The sequence below is a fragment of the Equus asinus genome, chromosome 18, assembly GCF_041296235.1.
Source record: "Equus asinus isolate D_3611 breed Donkey chromosome 18, EquAss-T2T_v2, whole genome shotgun sequence".
Classification (NCBI taxonomy): domain Eukaryota; kingdom Metazoa; phylum Chordata; class Mammalia; order Perissodactyla; family Equidae; genus Equus; species Equus asinus.
Window position 1 is genome coordinate 34,287,589 of NC_091807.1, and position 16,851 is coordinate 34,304,439.

The window sequence follows — 16,851 nt, forward strand, 5'->3', positions numbered from 1 at the left end:
GAATTTGAAAAAGTAACAAAGTAAAACCAACCGGGTTAACATCATAAGAAAGGCGGAGCTGCCAAGATTATATCAGTGTGTATGCATGTTGTGTTTGTTTTCCATGTCCAGAAGGATCATCATACAGTCCCTCTGAGGTAGGTTTTTTTCAGTGAGTAAAGTGCTCTCTGGAAAAAGAGATGCTTCTTTTGGTGAGAAGCAAAACGTGGAAAATCTGATCTCCAAGTTCTGGTCACACCCTATTCTTTGGGCGTGCTGGCTGTCTTTCCATTTGCATTTCTATTTTTGTGCCTATCTTCATACTGTTTGCTTTATCTCAAATACCCTTCCCCCAGTGGAATCCTGCGCATCTTTCAAGAACTTGCTAATTTATTATTCCCTTTCTAAGGCACTCTGTGACCCACCAGTCTCTAGTTGGAACTGTTGAGCCCAGGGCCACCATAACGCTTCAGTGACACTGTATCACAGTCCTTATTACATTGTTTGTAGTTAGTGCTGTGCATCTGTTTTTCTTGTTGAATTGTGAATTCCTTGGGGTTTGTTTGTTCATTTCCGTATTCCTGGCATTTAGCACAGTGCTTCAACTTTGGAGGTTCCCAGTACAAAGTTGTTAACTGCAAAAAATAGACTTAGGAAATGACAGAGAAGCAGCTTAATACTGTTGATTGGAAATGTCTGAAATGAATTATGAAAGAAAAAGATGACTTGTGAGTCCTTAGAAAGGAAAGTAGGAGAGTTCTGTTTCTAGCATTCTGTCAGACCAGCTATGAAGGACCTCAGCTAAAATACAAACGGGATACTGGAAAATGACAAAATCTGTAATTTGAATCAAAAATAATTTTTTTTTTGAGGAAGGTTAGGCCTGAACTAACATCTACTGCCAATCCTCCTCTTTTTTGCTGAGGAAGACTGGCCCTGCGCTAACATCCATGCTCATCTTCCTCTACTTTGTATGTGGGACACCTACCACAGCATGGCTTGTCAAGCGGTGCCATGTCCGCACCGGTGAACCCTGGGCCGCCAAAGCGGAATGTGCGAACTTAACCACTGCGCCACTGGGCCAGCCCCTGAATCAAAAATAAATTTAATAAGAACCAAGGGATGGGACTTCTGGTGCTGGTGAAGATGGAAGAAGTGCAGCCTTTGTCTCCTGCTGATTACAACCAACGCCTCCAGACAAAATACAACCACCTGAAGCCTCTGGAATGTGAACATTAGCAGGAAGATCGAGGAGAGGTACCCAAACTTGAAGAATGACTTGTTAGGGGTAAATCTTTTCCTTTTACGTTTGTTTTTTCTCCTCTTTTATCATCTGACTTTAACCTGAGAGTGGCCCCAGTGCAGAACTGGGCAGCAGGCGCTGACAACAAAATCTCAGAGAGAAACCCTGTCTTTACGAAGAAAGGACAGGGACAAAGTGCCCCTCTGAGCCAGGGAACGGGAGTGGGAAGGCCCTGTTGATTTTTTTCTCTCTGCACCCAGACCTTAGTGCTGCCCTGTCAGGAGCTGCTCTGCAGTGCAGTGGTGGCTTAGCCACTTAAGTCCTGGGAGAAAATCTTTCTGATCAGTGGACTTGGAAAAGGAGACTCTGTGGACTAAAGAGTTCGTGGCTGTGTTTTCCTCCCTTTTCTCACAGGTTGGGGTCTGAGTGGGACCCCCAGTGTGTGAAACATGAGTGGCTAACATGCATAGAGGAATCCTGTCTTTATGGACAGAAGATCAAGCAGAGGGGGTCTGGGAGCTGAAAAGGATGGGGAATCCTACAGAGGACAGAACTGGAGAAGAGGATCCCCTAAGTCTGGGGATGACTTGATACAAGCTTTGCATGCACAGGACAGAAAACAAAAAGAAAAGATGAACTTAAAAAATTACCATGTGTTTCGTAACATGTGATCACACTTCAAAACAACTTCAGTCAAAAAAGAAACCATAATGGAAATTCAATAATACTTGGAATCGAATGATATGAAATTCTAAATGTCAAAATTATGGAATACACAAAAAGTGAGAAGGATGTATAGGCCTAGATGCTTATATTAGAAGAAAAAGAAAAGAAGAAAAGAAAGTCTGAAAATTAATGTGCAGAATATCCCACTTAAGAAATTAGAAAAAGAACAAGAGGATGAATCCATGGGAAATAGGCAATAAAGATCAGTGTATAAATCAATGAAATAGAAAACAAATGAACAATAGAGAGGATCAATAAAGCAAAAGTTGGTTTTTTGAAAAGTCTAATAAAATAGACAAAGCTCAGGTGAGATCAGTCAAATAAAAAAGGCAGAAAGCAAAAATAAATGGTATTGGGAATACAAAGGGGGACATGACTATAGAAACAGCAGAGACTAAAAACACAAGAGGATATTATGAATAACATTAAAGACAGATAAAATGGGCAATCTTCTAAAATCATATAAGTTACCAATACTATTTTGAGAAGAAATAAATAGCTGAGACATCCTATTACCTATTATGAAATTGAGCCAGTCATTAAAAATTTCCCATAAAGAAATTACAAAGAGCAGATAATTTTAAAGATGAGTTCAATGAAATATTCTAGGAAGAGGTCATGATGATTTTGCAGGAAATAGGAGAAGGATCACTTCCCAACTCATTCTATATAGCAAATAATCTTGATCATAAAGTCATACATATTGTCCAAAGGAAACAAAGGAAAAAACAGAAAAGGAAAATGACAGGTCAATATCATTCACATGTGTAGGTACAAAAATCCTAGATGAAATGTTAGCAAACCAAGTCCAAAAGTTTTAAAAACATTGATATATCAGGGCCTGGCCCTGTGGCCAAGTAGTTAAGTTCATACGTTCTACTTCAGCGGCCTGGGGTTCACGGTTTGGATCCTGGCCGTGGACCTACACAGCACTCATCAACCACGCTGTGGCAGCATCCAACATAGAAGAACTAGAATGACTTACAACTAAGATACACAACTGTGGACTGGGGCTTTGGGGAGAAAAAAAGAAAGAGGAAGATTGGCAACAGATGTTAGCTCAGGGCCAATCTTCCTCACCAAAAAGCATACCTTAAAAAAAAAAAAAGATGCATGTGACCAAGTTGAGTTTATCTCAGGAATGCAAGGATGGTTTAACATTAAGAAGCCCATCATGAAATTTATCATATTAACAGATTGAAAGATCATTTTAGTATATGCAGAAAATAAGTTTGATACATTCAATACCCACTCATGATAAAACTTCTTAATAAACTTGTAGTATAAAACTAATAGTATATACCAAAAACCTAAGCAAATGTTATTCTGAATGACCATGATCAAAAGTCAAGATTATTTCATTTAAAATCAGCGCCAATCTATAAATGCTTGCTATACCTTTTCTGCTTGACACTATACCAAAGGCTCTTGCCAGTGGAAATAGCATAAAACAAGGACATAAAATGATTTAAATCTGTAAGAAAGAAACAAAACTTTCCTTATTTGTAGACTGTACAATTGTATACATGGAAAATCTACAGGAATAGTCAAATTTTTAGAGTTATTAAGAGTATTTAGCAAGGTAGCTGGATTATAAAATCTATACAGAAAACTCATTTATGTTTCTACATACCAGCAACAAACATAAAATATAGCAACAACAACAAAATCTCACCATTTCCTCTAGCAACACAAGTACATAGGAAAAAAAATCTAATAATAGAAGTATAAAATCTTTATGAAGAAAATTATAAGATTTACTTAGACAATAAAGAAGATTTAACTAAATGCAGAGATATACCATGTTCACCAATAGGATGATTAAACATCTGAAAGATGTAGTTTTTCCCAAATTGCTTTGTAGATTCAATGCAATTCCAATAAAATACTTCTTAAAGACTTTTTAAAAACGGAATTTGACAATGGATTAATAAACTATGAAGGAATGCAAAAGTGCTCTAATGGAGTTCAAAAGAAATTCATGATTCTGTCTCCTACTTTTCAACTAATTGTTCATGCTTTTTTATTTCCTTGACAGTGAGTTAGAAATTGGGTGTAAGTGGAATAGGAGACTGTCTACATGGCAGTCTTGACCGCTTTCTATGCAAATAACCATGGAAAATTTCATACCTGTGAGTCAATTTAGAGGCGGACAGGACTAAACTGGGGAGGGTGTGGCATGTAAGACCTATGCCATGAATGATATTCCCCATTTTTCTTCTTATTCTTCAGTATCATTGTCGAGATCCTCTTCATCATCATCTTCATGTAGTATTCCTAAGTAGTTACTATGAGTCAGGGACTTTTCTAAGCCCTTTAATTTCTTTGTTTCATTAAATCCTTGTAACAACCCCATGAGTAGATGCTGTTATTAAGTCCCTGTTTTGTGGATGAAGAAACTGAAGTGTAGAGACTCCCCAAGTCACATCCCTGGGGAATCTGGCCTCACAGTCTCAAAAGAAATGAGTAGACGTTGAGTGGTACAGATGTCTTTGCAGGATAGCATTGAGGCTAGGTGGGGCTGGGGGAAGAGGGACCTCTTGGAGTGTTGTCAGGTCCAGGCATGCCTTTGACTTCATGCTTGGGGAGGCTGCTTGATTTCCATAGCAGCATTGTCTGGTCTAAGTTATTCCCCCAAAGCCAAAAGGTGTGTGTGTGTACATGAGTGTGTGTGTGTGTGGTGTGTATGTGCATATTCTAAAAATTATTTCATTCCCTAATCTCCGCTGAGAGCTTCTCTGTTTGGATCTCTGGTAAATCTTCCAAGTGTTTACCTTGCAAGGAAGTGAATAGGAGCAGCTCATATTTTTGGTGGCATTTCATTCCTTGAGTTAAGACTGTGTAAGAAGTGAGGAATGGGGGAGGGGAGCGCATGCTATTGGTCGTGAATGCAAAGCCCATTCCACCCAGAAGCCATGAAACCAAGCTGAGGCACAGCTCAGGAATCTGTAATAGGCAGTGAGCAAACACAGGGTCAGGCCCCGCAAGATGGGGATGTAACAGGCAAAGCCCTATTTTTAGATTCACAGCAGCAAATGACGACGGGAGACGTTTTGTGCAGAATATCAATACCCTGAAAGCCGTTCTCAAGAGAGAGCCCCTGGATAAAGCCAGAGATCTTCACTCCGTAGGCAGATAATGTATCAAAATTGCCTGGAGAATGTGCTTCCCATAAAATAAAACGGATGTAAGTCACCGTCAACATCTTTTGAGTACCGTAAAATTAACCTATGTTGTGAATATTCAGAAGCAAAGAACTGACTGTAGACGCTTTGCCTTTCTATTTCAAATACCAGGCTACATGATGTGATGTTTTCCTTTACTCCTTGTTCTCATTCTTAACAAGAACTGCGCTGAATTAGCACAGTAATAAAGTTATGTTTAGAAGTCCTATGTTTATAAGTCTTCATGTGGGAGAACAATGTTGGTGATTTATCAAGCCCAGTGTCAAAAAGAAGCAGTAGAGTGTCATCTCTGCTAGAAGATAATAATGATTTTCATTCAGTAGGTTCAGCCAACTGCTGATCATTTCAATGACAGAGAGCCCTGCTTTATGCTCAGGTTAAAAATCCCTTTGCTACACCATTGTGCTTCTTCTGTACCCTAACACTTATTGGAGGACCAGTGAGGTTTTCCTCTAGTCATGCAAAAACATATTGAAGTGTGCATTTTTTTTAATGTCTAAGAAAAGACATTCTACATGCGTACTCCTAATTCTATTTTCACCAAAGTAGTTGATAAATTCACAAATTAAGTATTGAATCAAGTAATAAACATTATTTATTAAATGTTTGTTGTGTACCAGGCACCAAATATTTTAAGCACATCAACCATCTAACCCTGACAACAGTCTTCTTAGGTGGCTACTGTTATGATCCCTATTTTACCTATATGGTAAAATTTAAAATTTCTTTCCAGTTCTTTTTAATTCTAGAATATTCCCACTGAAATAGGACAGTCAAAGGAGTGTCTTCAAAAGTTCCTTGGATTCATCTTTTCTGTAGCTATTTTATAGCTAGTTAGGTTCATTTTTTTTCTATTTGTATTTCCTTTTAGGATTTGTTTTTGTCATCTTTTAAAAATAATTTGTAAACTATTTAAAAGTTTCAAAAATTAAGTCAACATAAAAAGACGTATTCAGAAACGTCTCTTTCCCATCTCTACCCATTCTAACCCATTCCCAGTCACCTCCTATATGTGGCCATTTTCATTAGTTTCTGCTTTATCCTTCCTGTGTTTCCTTTTGTAAAAATAAACAGACATAGACATACACACATTCTTATTTCCCATTCTGACCCTGTGGAGGGAATATGTTTCAGGACAGGAAACAGAATGATGGTTTCCTTCTGGCTCAAGTAATTGTAAAAGCTGTAGACGCTTTGCCTTTCTATTTCAAATACCAGGCTACATGATGTGATGTTTTCCTTTACTCCTTGTTCTCATTCTTAACAAGAACTGAATTTGAAATTACGGGGTGTGCTCATTTCCTTTTACAGTACACAGGCTCCTCAATGACACAGTGGAGCCCAACAGCAGGTGTGGGGGTCAGACAGGCCCAGGTTTGACTCCAGGCTGCTCAGAGGTGCAGTGTGACCTGGGACCGGCTGCTTAACTTCTCTGACCTCCTCATCTGTCATAACCAGGAAAATAATGACCCGAGTAGAGATATGACGACGGCTACAAGAAATTTCATATGTGAAAGCACTTAACAGAGGGCTCTGCCAGAGGACGTCACTGGCAATTCTTTGAGTTCCCTTCCTTTCCTTGGTCCTTATAAAAGCAGTAAGAATAAAGGCTGACGTTTCTTGTAGAATCATCAGCATTGATCACTAGCGTTTGTCCCTCACATCAAGGGTTTTGTTGTTTGTTGATTATTTCAAATGGAATAAAAATCCTACAGGCAAAGATCTGGAGATGTCATGTTTCGGCTTCCTATTGATGTCAGGGTTACTGTTTGCATTATTCTTCTTTGAACATTTCAATATACTCTTTGGTGCTAGATATTTGAAGACACTCTTTTCTTCAGTGTCCCCATTATTCTGCATTTTTCAGGCTGTGGTTCTTAACTTTTTTCAGTCAACAACCCTTTTGGGAATCTGATGAAATTCACAAATCCTCTTGTCTTAAAATACACATACATACAAGAATTTGCAAATGATCAGGTGCGCATGGACTAGCCAGAGCCCATGGGATCCCACGTTCAAACAAAAGAAAAAGAAGCAAAAACAAAAGAAGGAAACAATTCTGCTTGAGGGGGAGGTGTGTGCAGGCATGTGAGAGGAAGAAGTTTAACGAAATACAGGGAAGAATAGGAAGAGAGGACTTATTTAAACTGCAACTGCATTATAGACTGCTAATGTGCTTTCCCAGTGGCCAGTGCTCACCCTACCAGAATCTTCCTCACTGAATTGCAATTGTCAATATTTGTTCATACCTTCTCAAGTCTGGGGATGGGGGTTCCTGTGGGCAGGAGCTCTGTCTTGGCCACCACTTTATCTCCATCCCCTAGAACAGCATTTGGCAACAGTGTTTGGCAATATACCCAACAAATATTTTTTAGTGGCTAAATGAATAAAAGGACCCAGGTGATAATAATTCATTTATTCATTCACCGTATATTTATTGAGGGACCTATTATGTGTGAGGCCCTTTGATGGGTTCTGGGGGTATTATGATGACATGGTCCCTGGGTTCATTTGATTTACAGTCTACTGAGAATGAAATAAACATCTAAATAAGTGTAATATTACAGCTGTGATAAATGCAATGAGGAAAAGGCAGTTCTTCTATAAGACCATGAAAAAGAGACCACACTTAGTCTGGTGTGGCAATTAGTGAAAATGTTTCTGACGATGTGACGTTTGAGCTAAGATTTGAAAGATGAGCAAGGGATGGGTGAGATAGGGATAAGTGTGCCACAGCCGAGGAAACAGCCCTGGCAGAAGGAGGGCCCCTGGGGTGTCCAAGAAACCGAAAGAAGACTAGTGTGTTTGGGGTCTGGGTGAGGAGAGTGTGGTACCAAATGAAAGTCTTGCTCTGGCTGCAGAGGGAAGGAGGGCCAAGTCTATGTAGGTAGAATAGTTAGGAAGCTTCTTCAATAGTACAAAGAAGAAATTACGGTATCAGAACTAGAAGAGAACCATTGGACGTGGGAAGACTGAAAAAGACTCAAGATATATTTAGGAGGCCAAATGGATAGACTTCTCTAATGAATTATTCATGAGAGTGAATTAGAAGGAAGAGCCAAGAATGATGCCCAGATTTCTGGCTTGGGCAATGGGATGGATGATGGTACCATTGGGAATCCTGAGTGCGGAAAGATCACGTTTTTGGTTTTGGGCATGTTAATTTTATTGTGAGTTTGAGACATGCAAGAATATAGATTAGGCCAGTCTCAAACCCACAGAAAAGGTCTGGATTGGATATATAGATTGGGATGTCAGAGACATATGGATGGGATTGAAGCCTGGGGGCAGATGAGATTACCAACGGGAGGACATGCAATGAGAAGGAAAGGCTGAAGATGAGACTGAGCCTTGCAAAAATTTCACATTTGATGGGCAGGTGGAGAAGGATGAGCCTACCCAGGATGCTGAGAGGGAGTGGCTAGAGAGATAGGAAGAAAGCCAGAAAAGTGGAGGGGGCAGAAGCCCGGTGAGGAGAATTTTTCAAGAAGGGCAAGCGGTTAATAGTGCCCAAAACAGATGAGATAAAATTGCCAAAGACTGAAAAATGTATATTGGATTTCAGATGTGGTAGTCATAGTCAACTTAGTGAGAGCTGAGGGTCAAATGAGCCAGTGAAGTGGTTTGAGAAGTGAGTTTAAGGCGAGGAAATGGGGTGAGTGAATTTAGAAAGTTTTTCAAGAATCTGACCATGAAGATGAGGAGAGAAGGCAACCATCAGCGAGGGAGATGGGATTGAGTGAGTTTTAAAGATGTGAGACACCTGACCAGGTTTAATTTCTGATGGAAAGGCTTTGGTTGAGTGGACAGGGCTTGATCTATAGGTGGGAGAAGAGGTAATCAATCACTTTCAGTTCTGGAGAGATGGGTGAGGCTGGGAAAGCAAGGTGGAGGGGCCCCTCCTCTGTCCTCACGGACCATGGGTGCTGGTCATATTTGTGACATGGTGGCAAAGAGTTGAGGGAATTTCTGTCTGAATGTCCCTATTTTCTTCGCGAAGTAGGAGATGAGGGGGAAGGGGAAAGATTTGGAATTTTCTGCAGAGAGTGGGTTGATCAGAGAAACAGAGAAGGATTTAGACACTTGGATGATGATGAATTTGCAGTGAATATTTGTTGACTATATACCCCTACATCCATTTCCTTTCCCCCTTCCTAACAGTACTCAGAGTTTCATTAGGTGCCTCCCTCCACTGTAGCCCACGAACTTAGAGGTCCCACTTGGCTTAAGCTTATTGATATAATCCATTTCTTTGGCCACAGTCATTGGTTCTGGAAGGTACAAGAGGCTTTAGTGGTTTGGGGTAAATTTAAAGACGAGTGATTGGCAGAAGTGAGCTCTCCCTGCGATTGTGAACCAGGCACATACAGTCCTGATGGCTGCTGGCGGCCATATTGGGACTGTGAGAGCAGAGAACCAGGGAAAGATGACCAGGACGTATCTGTCCATGGACCTGGCACTTACAAGAGGCAACAAACCCCATGATTGTTCAAATCTGGTTCTCTCCAGCATTCTAAAACAATCCATCTGACCCCAGCACCAATTTACCTTCTCTAGCTAGACTCCTGGGGTGAAGGCATGGGTCCATTGACCTGCCAACTAGACCAAAACCAAGTGGAGTTTAATATATTCATTTATTCAACAAGAACTTACTTAATGCCTTTAAGGTGCTAGACTCTGTGCTTGGTGATGGGGATCCAGTGGTGAGTCCTTAAACTCAGGGAGTCCACCCTTCAGTGGAGGGCTATAATAGGTCCAACAACCTAGCACCATTGATGGTAAATACTCATTACATTGGGATGAATGAACGAATGAATGAGTGAATGAGCTTCCCACTGTTTCTAAGACAGTTCAGGGTGATTGGTCCATATTCTCCTGAATGACATATTGCCTTAAAAAAAACCCAAACTTCAATTCCTCTTCAAAGCTCTTCTTGATGTTCATTTCAAATTACTTTTTGTCTTTTTTTTTTTTTTTTTTTTTTTTGAGGAAAATTAGCCCTGAGCTAACTCCTGCCAATCCTCCTCTTTTTGCTGAGGAAGACTGGCCCTGAGCTAACATCCATGCCAATCTTCCTCTACTTTATGTGTGGGATGCCTACCACAGCATGGCTTTTGCCAAGCGGTGCCATGTCCAGGATCTGAACCGGCGAATCCCGGGCCGCTGAGAAGCGGAACGTGCGAACTTAACTGCTGCGCCACTGGGGCGGCCGGCCCCATACTTTTTGTCTTATAAAAGTACTGATTTTGAGCAGGTTGGGAAGGAGATAGGGAGAATTTTCTCTGGGGCTCACCCTACCTAGAGATGACATCAAACACCCAAGGATAAACCTGTCCTGATGCGGGTGTCCACAGCCTGGAGAAAACCTCCAGGATTCACTGGCCTTGCTGTTGGTCAAGGAAACATCACTTTAGAGATGATTCCTGCCGTCTGGATTTTCCTGGTGGGACACGTGGACATGCAGAGGGAAAAGAGTTTGGAATGTTAATGGGTGTATTTTTACTCCTGATGATCCGGGTTGTTCCTGGCTGCCCGTGTCTTCACACCCACTGAATCAATGCTTTTCAGGGCTTCCTCGGGGTGGGGGTGGGTGGAGAGAGGCCGGAACAAAGGGGTCTGCTCTCAGCTTTGACACATTGTAAATTACATGCTTTATGTCCAAAGTTGCAGCCATGGTCTGGAAAGCAGGGCTTTCATTTACAAGAGCAAAACTTTGTTGGGAGAGAATAAAAAGGATTTGGGAATTCCAGAAGCCACAGCTATGAGAACTGAAGTATTCCTGCACTGCTGGGGGAACAGCAAAAATGAGAGCAGCTGGGGAGAGGGGCAAGGGGGGCTGGGAGATGTGACCAGGGTTTGGATGCTGCCCAGGTTTGCAAGAAGAGGCTCAGCAACCCTCTGCCCCAAGCCTGACAGAGGTGTAGGAAGAAGGCCAAGATGAAAGGACCACAGAGAGTTTGTGGGGGAATCAGGGACGTCAGGGACAGGAGGTCCCTTTCCTGTGGAGCAAGGGCCAATTTAGGGCATCACTGAGCAGCCCCAGTTGGCCAGGCTCCAGAGCAGCCTCGCCACCAGCACTGGATGAGCATTGTGAGGGGAGTGTCTGGATGGTGGCCGGGGATGGGCCCCACAGTGAGTGTGTGTGTGTGCATGTGCCATGTGTGTATGTGTGTGTGCGCCCTGTGTGTGTGTTAGTGGTTTTGCGCTTGTGCGAGCTCCTCTTGTGTGTGCAAGTGCATGTCTTCATGACTGTGTATGCACGAGCGTGTGTGAGCAGGAATTCTCATATCCTTCCACCGATAGGACGGAGGCGCTGGCAGGACCAGTGGTGAGAGGCAATGAACAACTTCTAACCCAGGAGCCTGGTGGGCACCTGGGCATAAGCAGTGACACCATGTGACACCTCAAAGACCTTGAGGGGAGCTGCAAGGAGACAGGATGTCCTTGGACCACACCTCCTCTCCCCCATGCCAAAATGAGGTATAACCCACTCCAATTCAGATTGCTCCTAGAGTGGGAGAGGGGAACTTCTTGAATGAGAGTTTAGATCTGTATTAACCACTTTTAAAGCTGGAAGTGACTAAGTTACCTTTAATCGGCAAATTTAAGTTTTTTACTAGTAGGAAACAGAAAGAGAGCTTACAAGCAGAGTTAATTTCCATTGCAGAGAAAGTCAGATCTATCTCTACTTATCTGAACATCGTGTCTATAAATTATAAACTCGCCTTGAACATATTTTTAAAAGTTGGCTTAAAATTCTTAGAACTTGTCTCACATAAAACAAAAAATGACATTTGTAACTAAAATGGCTTCATTTTGGAGGGAGAAAGCAGAGCTGGTGATTCTGAGAGTGCCTCTGGCGAGTTCACTAGCTTGGGAAAGCCCATGGGATTCCATTACTCTTTGCATAGCTGAACAAAAACATTTTATTTCAACTGACTTTAAGATTCTAGTAAAAAAACAGATCTCCAAGTTTTGAGTTTGAGTTAGACCAATATAGACATATGGGGAGGCGCTGAGTTTTAGCAAGAGATTTGGGATCTTTCTGATGGTAAAGGATGTCCAGGTGGCCATTTCGATGGCCCTCTGGCTCTTGTCCCAGCATGTTAACTCATTGGTGTGCGAAGCGAGTATTATGCTTTTGAGAAGACTAAAACTTACGGCAACCACTGACCACATTGTCTCTGTAGTAGAGGCGAACTTAGACACTGACCTCATTCTGCTTATATAGCTCTTCATAAAATTTAGGGGGAGCCATACCGTGGGCAGGCAGCAGACTGGTGATTATGTCTTGTAGGAATCAGTTCAGGGGTCTTGGAGCTCTGCAGCTGACTCTACCGGCCGTCTCTCCCTTCTAGGTCCTCTTGTCCATCAGGGCCCTCTCTCTGAGGCTCCAAGGTCCTCTGTCTACACACTCTCCCTCAGGTGATCTCATGTACTGCTGACTTTCAAACCTCCAGCCCAATCACACGGCTGATCTCCAGATCCATACGTTCACCTGCCCACTGGGCATCTTCCCTCCGATGTCTCGCTAAATGCCCCCTGAGTACATGTGACATGTATCACTTTTCCCTCCACACATGCTCCTCGCCCCAGGTTCCTGATTCCAGTCAACAACACTGCTACCCGGACAGAATTCTCTCTCTCCCCAACATCTACTCCCTTACACACGTGGTTGAGCCTACCTCTGAAGTATTGCTTGAATCTCTGCTTCACTCCCCCCATAGCCGCCATCCTGGTCCATGCTGCCCTCATCTCCAGCCTTCAGCTTTCCCACCCTCCTCTCTTTTCTCCTCTGGCCACTAGAATGGCCTTGGAACAAAGCAGATCTGATAATATTTGTGTCTGGCTCAGAGCCTTTCAGTGACTTCCTATTGCTCCTGGAAGAAAATCGAAAATTCTTACGGCGGTCTCTCTGAGTCTGTGCTCCCCCTACCTGACACCCATCCTCCTTCCACCTGGCTGACTTTTAGACCTTCCTCAGAGGCCTTTTCACCTCCTCCAGGGGCCTTTGCTGATCCCGCACTGAGTTTGTTCTCCCTGTCACACATGCCCACCACACCCCGCCTGTCCACTTCGAGACTCCCTCCCAGTGCATCTGTAATTCTTTATAAAATGCCCGTATTCCCTGAGACAATGTAGATGCCATGACAGCCGGTGCTGTGTTCGTCTTATATTTCTGGAACTGTGCCCAGAATGGGATATGACAGGTGCTCAATAAAATTTGGGGAGCAAAAGATGTGAGAAGAAATTGCAAAGTGTAACCAGCATTTCTTACACTGGTAACCCTTACAACATGCAACTCCAGTGGGAGAGAGAATGCGGTCACCTGTGAAAAACATAATGGATAGTTAGAGGCTGTGCATTTTCAAGGCTAACGCAGGCAGCCCAGGGAGAGTTTCCGAGTTTAAAAGCCATGGGGTTCACTCTGGGCTGGGCTGGCTGGGAAGGCTTCTGGGTAAGGATGTCCTCAGCTGGGCCCTGAAGAACGGGCAGGAGGGCGCTTTGGGGTAGCAGAAACCACAGTGTATCTTGAAGTCTCCGTCTGTCTCTTGCTAATAAACTCTGGACTAAAGTGATACCATGTAGAATTAGACACTTCAAGAAAAGCTAAATTTGGCATCTTGTGCACCTGTTGGTATCTTGGTGACCCAGGTCTCTAGACCACTATTTGCCACAAATATGCATCTGGACAGTTGTCTGGAAAGCTGAAAGTGAATAGGGTCTGGACAAAGGCAGCGCATTGCTAGGCAGAAAGAATGTCGGCTGCTTTGCATTTGATCTGGCAAAGATTACGAAGCCATTAACACCTATTAAAACAACTTTTAGTTCCCCAAAGTGAGGTTTGTCTCTGCCTGTAAGATGCGTGTGTACAATGCGATGGATCTCAGTAACCGGCTGATTTACGGGTGAGAAGGGGACAGAGCTCGGGCCCTTCCTCCTGGCCTTCCTTTAGGTCTGTGAATCTGTCTGCTCTTTCAGGAGTGTGCAGACACTGGAGAACCTTAACTGAAACTTAAGTCTAGCTTAGGCCTGGCCTTAGATGTAGTTCGCTTTTCTTGTCTTTTCATAATTGTTTATGTTTTCATTCATTTTGTACCTCAGGAGCCAAGTATGATCAATTTGCAGAGTGATATGCTTTCCATGTTCTCAGAGGACCAGTTTGTACTCTGCCTTGTTAATAACTTGTCAAAAGGAAATGCCTTGGGAAAGACAAATACTGTGTGATCTCCCTTATATGTGGAATCAAAAAAAAAAAAAAACCAAACTCATAGAAAAAGATCAGACTTGTGGTTACCAGAGAAGAGGCGTGGGGGAACTGGAAGAAGGTTATCAAAAGGCACAAACTCCCAATTATAAGATGTAATGACAGCATGGTGACTATAACTAACACCACTATGTGGTGTATTTGAAAACTGTCAGGCGAGTAGATCCTAAGAGTTCTCATCACAAGGAAAAAAACATTTTTTCTTTTTTTCGTATCTAGATGAGATGATGGATGTTAAGTAAACTTGTGGTAATCATTTCACAATATATGTAAGTCAAATTGTTATGTTGTACACCTTAAACTTAGACAGTCCTATGTGTCAACTATATCTCAATAAAACTGAAAAACAAAGGAAGTGCTTTGAGGATGTTTTAAGTTCTTCTCAAAGTCGATGGCATACTCGCAAAACAATAGTCAAACTCCCTGGCCCTCCTCTTCTCCTCAAAATCATTTCCAAAGATTCAAGGGGGCCCTTTCTGCAGGGGGCGGAGACCTGAGGAGCAAGTGAAGAAGCAAGTATAGGAACCGCCAATGGCAAGGAAACAAGAGTTTTTCTTTTGAAAAATGGACTTTAAAAGATTTTTAAACAAAAATGATGGACTTTTAAAAACAAATAAGATCTTTACAAATAAGACTGACTCACAAATGCAGTGCCAGCAAGGTAATATAATAGAGACAATGTATTTATAAAAGCAAACCCTTCTTCCTCTTGCTCTTGTTCTTGTTTTTTTCTTCTTCTTCTTTTTTTTTTTGCTAAGGAAGATTTGCCCCGAGCCAACATCCATGCCAATCTTCCTCTAATGCTTAATATGTGGGCTGACAGCACAGCATGGCTGCTAACAGAGCCATGTAGGTCCATGCCCAGGAACTGAACCCAGCCTGCTGAAGCAGAGCGTGCTGAACTTAACCACTAGGCCATGGGACTGGCCCAAAAGCATGTTCTTATAGGCTACCTAATAGCTGTGGTCCTAGGTTGCAATATTGGGCAAATTTTGGAAAAGTGTAGTTTGCATCCCACGTGTTTGTAAAGGTTTGGACCTCGGTAACAGTGGATTGGTTGAACCATGTTCAATAAGTCAGCTTTTGTCTGGGGGAGTCCAAGCCCTGGCCCTCTCGGCTGCCCCTGGACTGCAGAAGCCCAAGGGGGTACCCCGTCATCTCCAAGGCACGGTTCCTCGCGTGGCAGCTGCTAGGCTCGAAAACATCAAGTGGAGAGGCACCTGGGAGCCTTTCCGAGAGCTTCCCCATAAACAAGATCCTCTTTTCCTGTTATAAATGCCTCAAGATGTCCATGAGTCTTGCAAGAACACACAGCTTTTCTTGTGATCTGTTGGAATTTTCTCGTTCTTCAACTAACAGTGAACAGTTAATGAAATCGGGATAAATTCTTCTTCTGACTCTATTAAGGAAACCGCATCCTTTCTTCAAATTTGGAATCTTTCCTGACTTGTCAAAAATTTGAGCGTGAGGCCAGGCTTCTGGATGAGCACAGCCTCGTAAACGTATGTCTAATACTGTTGGAAATGAGAACATGTTTTCATTTAAATCTGGCTTTGAAGTATTGATTTAAGGTAAATATATAAGTAATCTCTACAGGACTCATTGCAAACCATTGATGGTGAAAAATGTAACCCAGGACAGATGGATGTTTCAGATACGGGCTTTTGATGTTTAATGAGAATCAAACATCTCCAAGGAACAAAGGAAAATTTGGTGTGGCAAAATAAACCCTCGCCACCCTTCATCCTTTGGCTCGAGAACCACCACCGGGCGTCCCAGTTCTAGCCTGGCTGTTCCATTCGAGTAGGGACAGGATCATCCCACCACTTTGTATTCACACCTCCAGCTTGTTTTCAGCCTGGGGTGATATGATATGCTTACAGCTTCATCATTTATTTGGCTCTGCCTTTTAAGGCAGGGAGAAACTGAATACCAGCACCGTGTTCCTCCCGGATTTATCTCTGCCATCGCATCTTGCCGTTCCTTCGGGAGGGAGGGTGGTGTGTTCCAGCCGGTGTGCCGGGAGATGTTCAGCAGAGTCCCCGAGAGAGCAGGAACAGCAGGTATATTCTGGGTCACAGCATGTTTGCAGTCAGTTCAGACTAGCTGTAACAGCAACGCTCGCACAGCAGTGGCCTAGACTGGTGCGTGGGTCAGAGTGAAGGGGAGGAATAGGACTGCTCATCCACCCCGGTCGGAGGAAGGCAAGTCATGTGTCACATGGAATAATGCATGAGTGTCTGGCACAGTGCAGAGCACATGTTCCTCTTCAGTGACACCGTTTATTAGGCACAGACTATTATAGTTATCCTTGTTGTGTCCTGAAGGTGCTGGTTTCATTCTTACTTTTTGGTTCATTTCTTTGGATCCTGTGAGTGTTTTGGTCTTTCTAAGAGCATCCTATTAAATGTGAAGACCTGGCCAAGGGCTGTGTGTATGAGTAGGGTCAG

General features: G+C 42.7%; 1 protein-coding gene across 3 annotated transcripts in view; it reads right to left on the reverse strand.

Annotated features, from left to right (window-relative positions):
* The window catches only part of KCNJ6 (potassium inwardly rectifying channel subfamily J member 6), a 296,583-nt gene that overhangs the window by 38,971 nt on the left and 240,761 nt on the right, over positions 1 to 16,851 (reverse strand). The window lies entirely within an intron of this gene.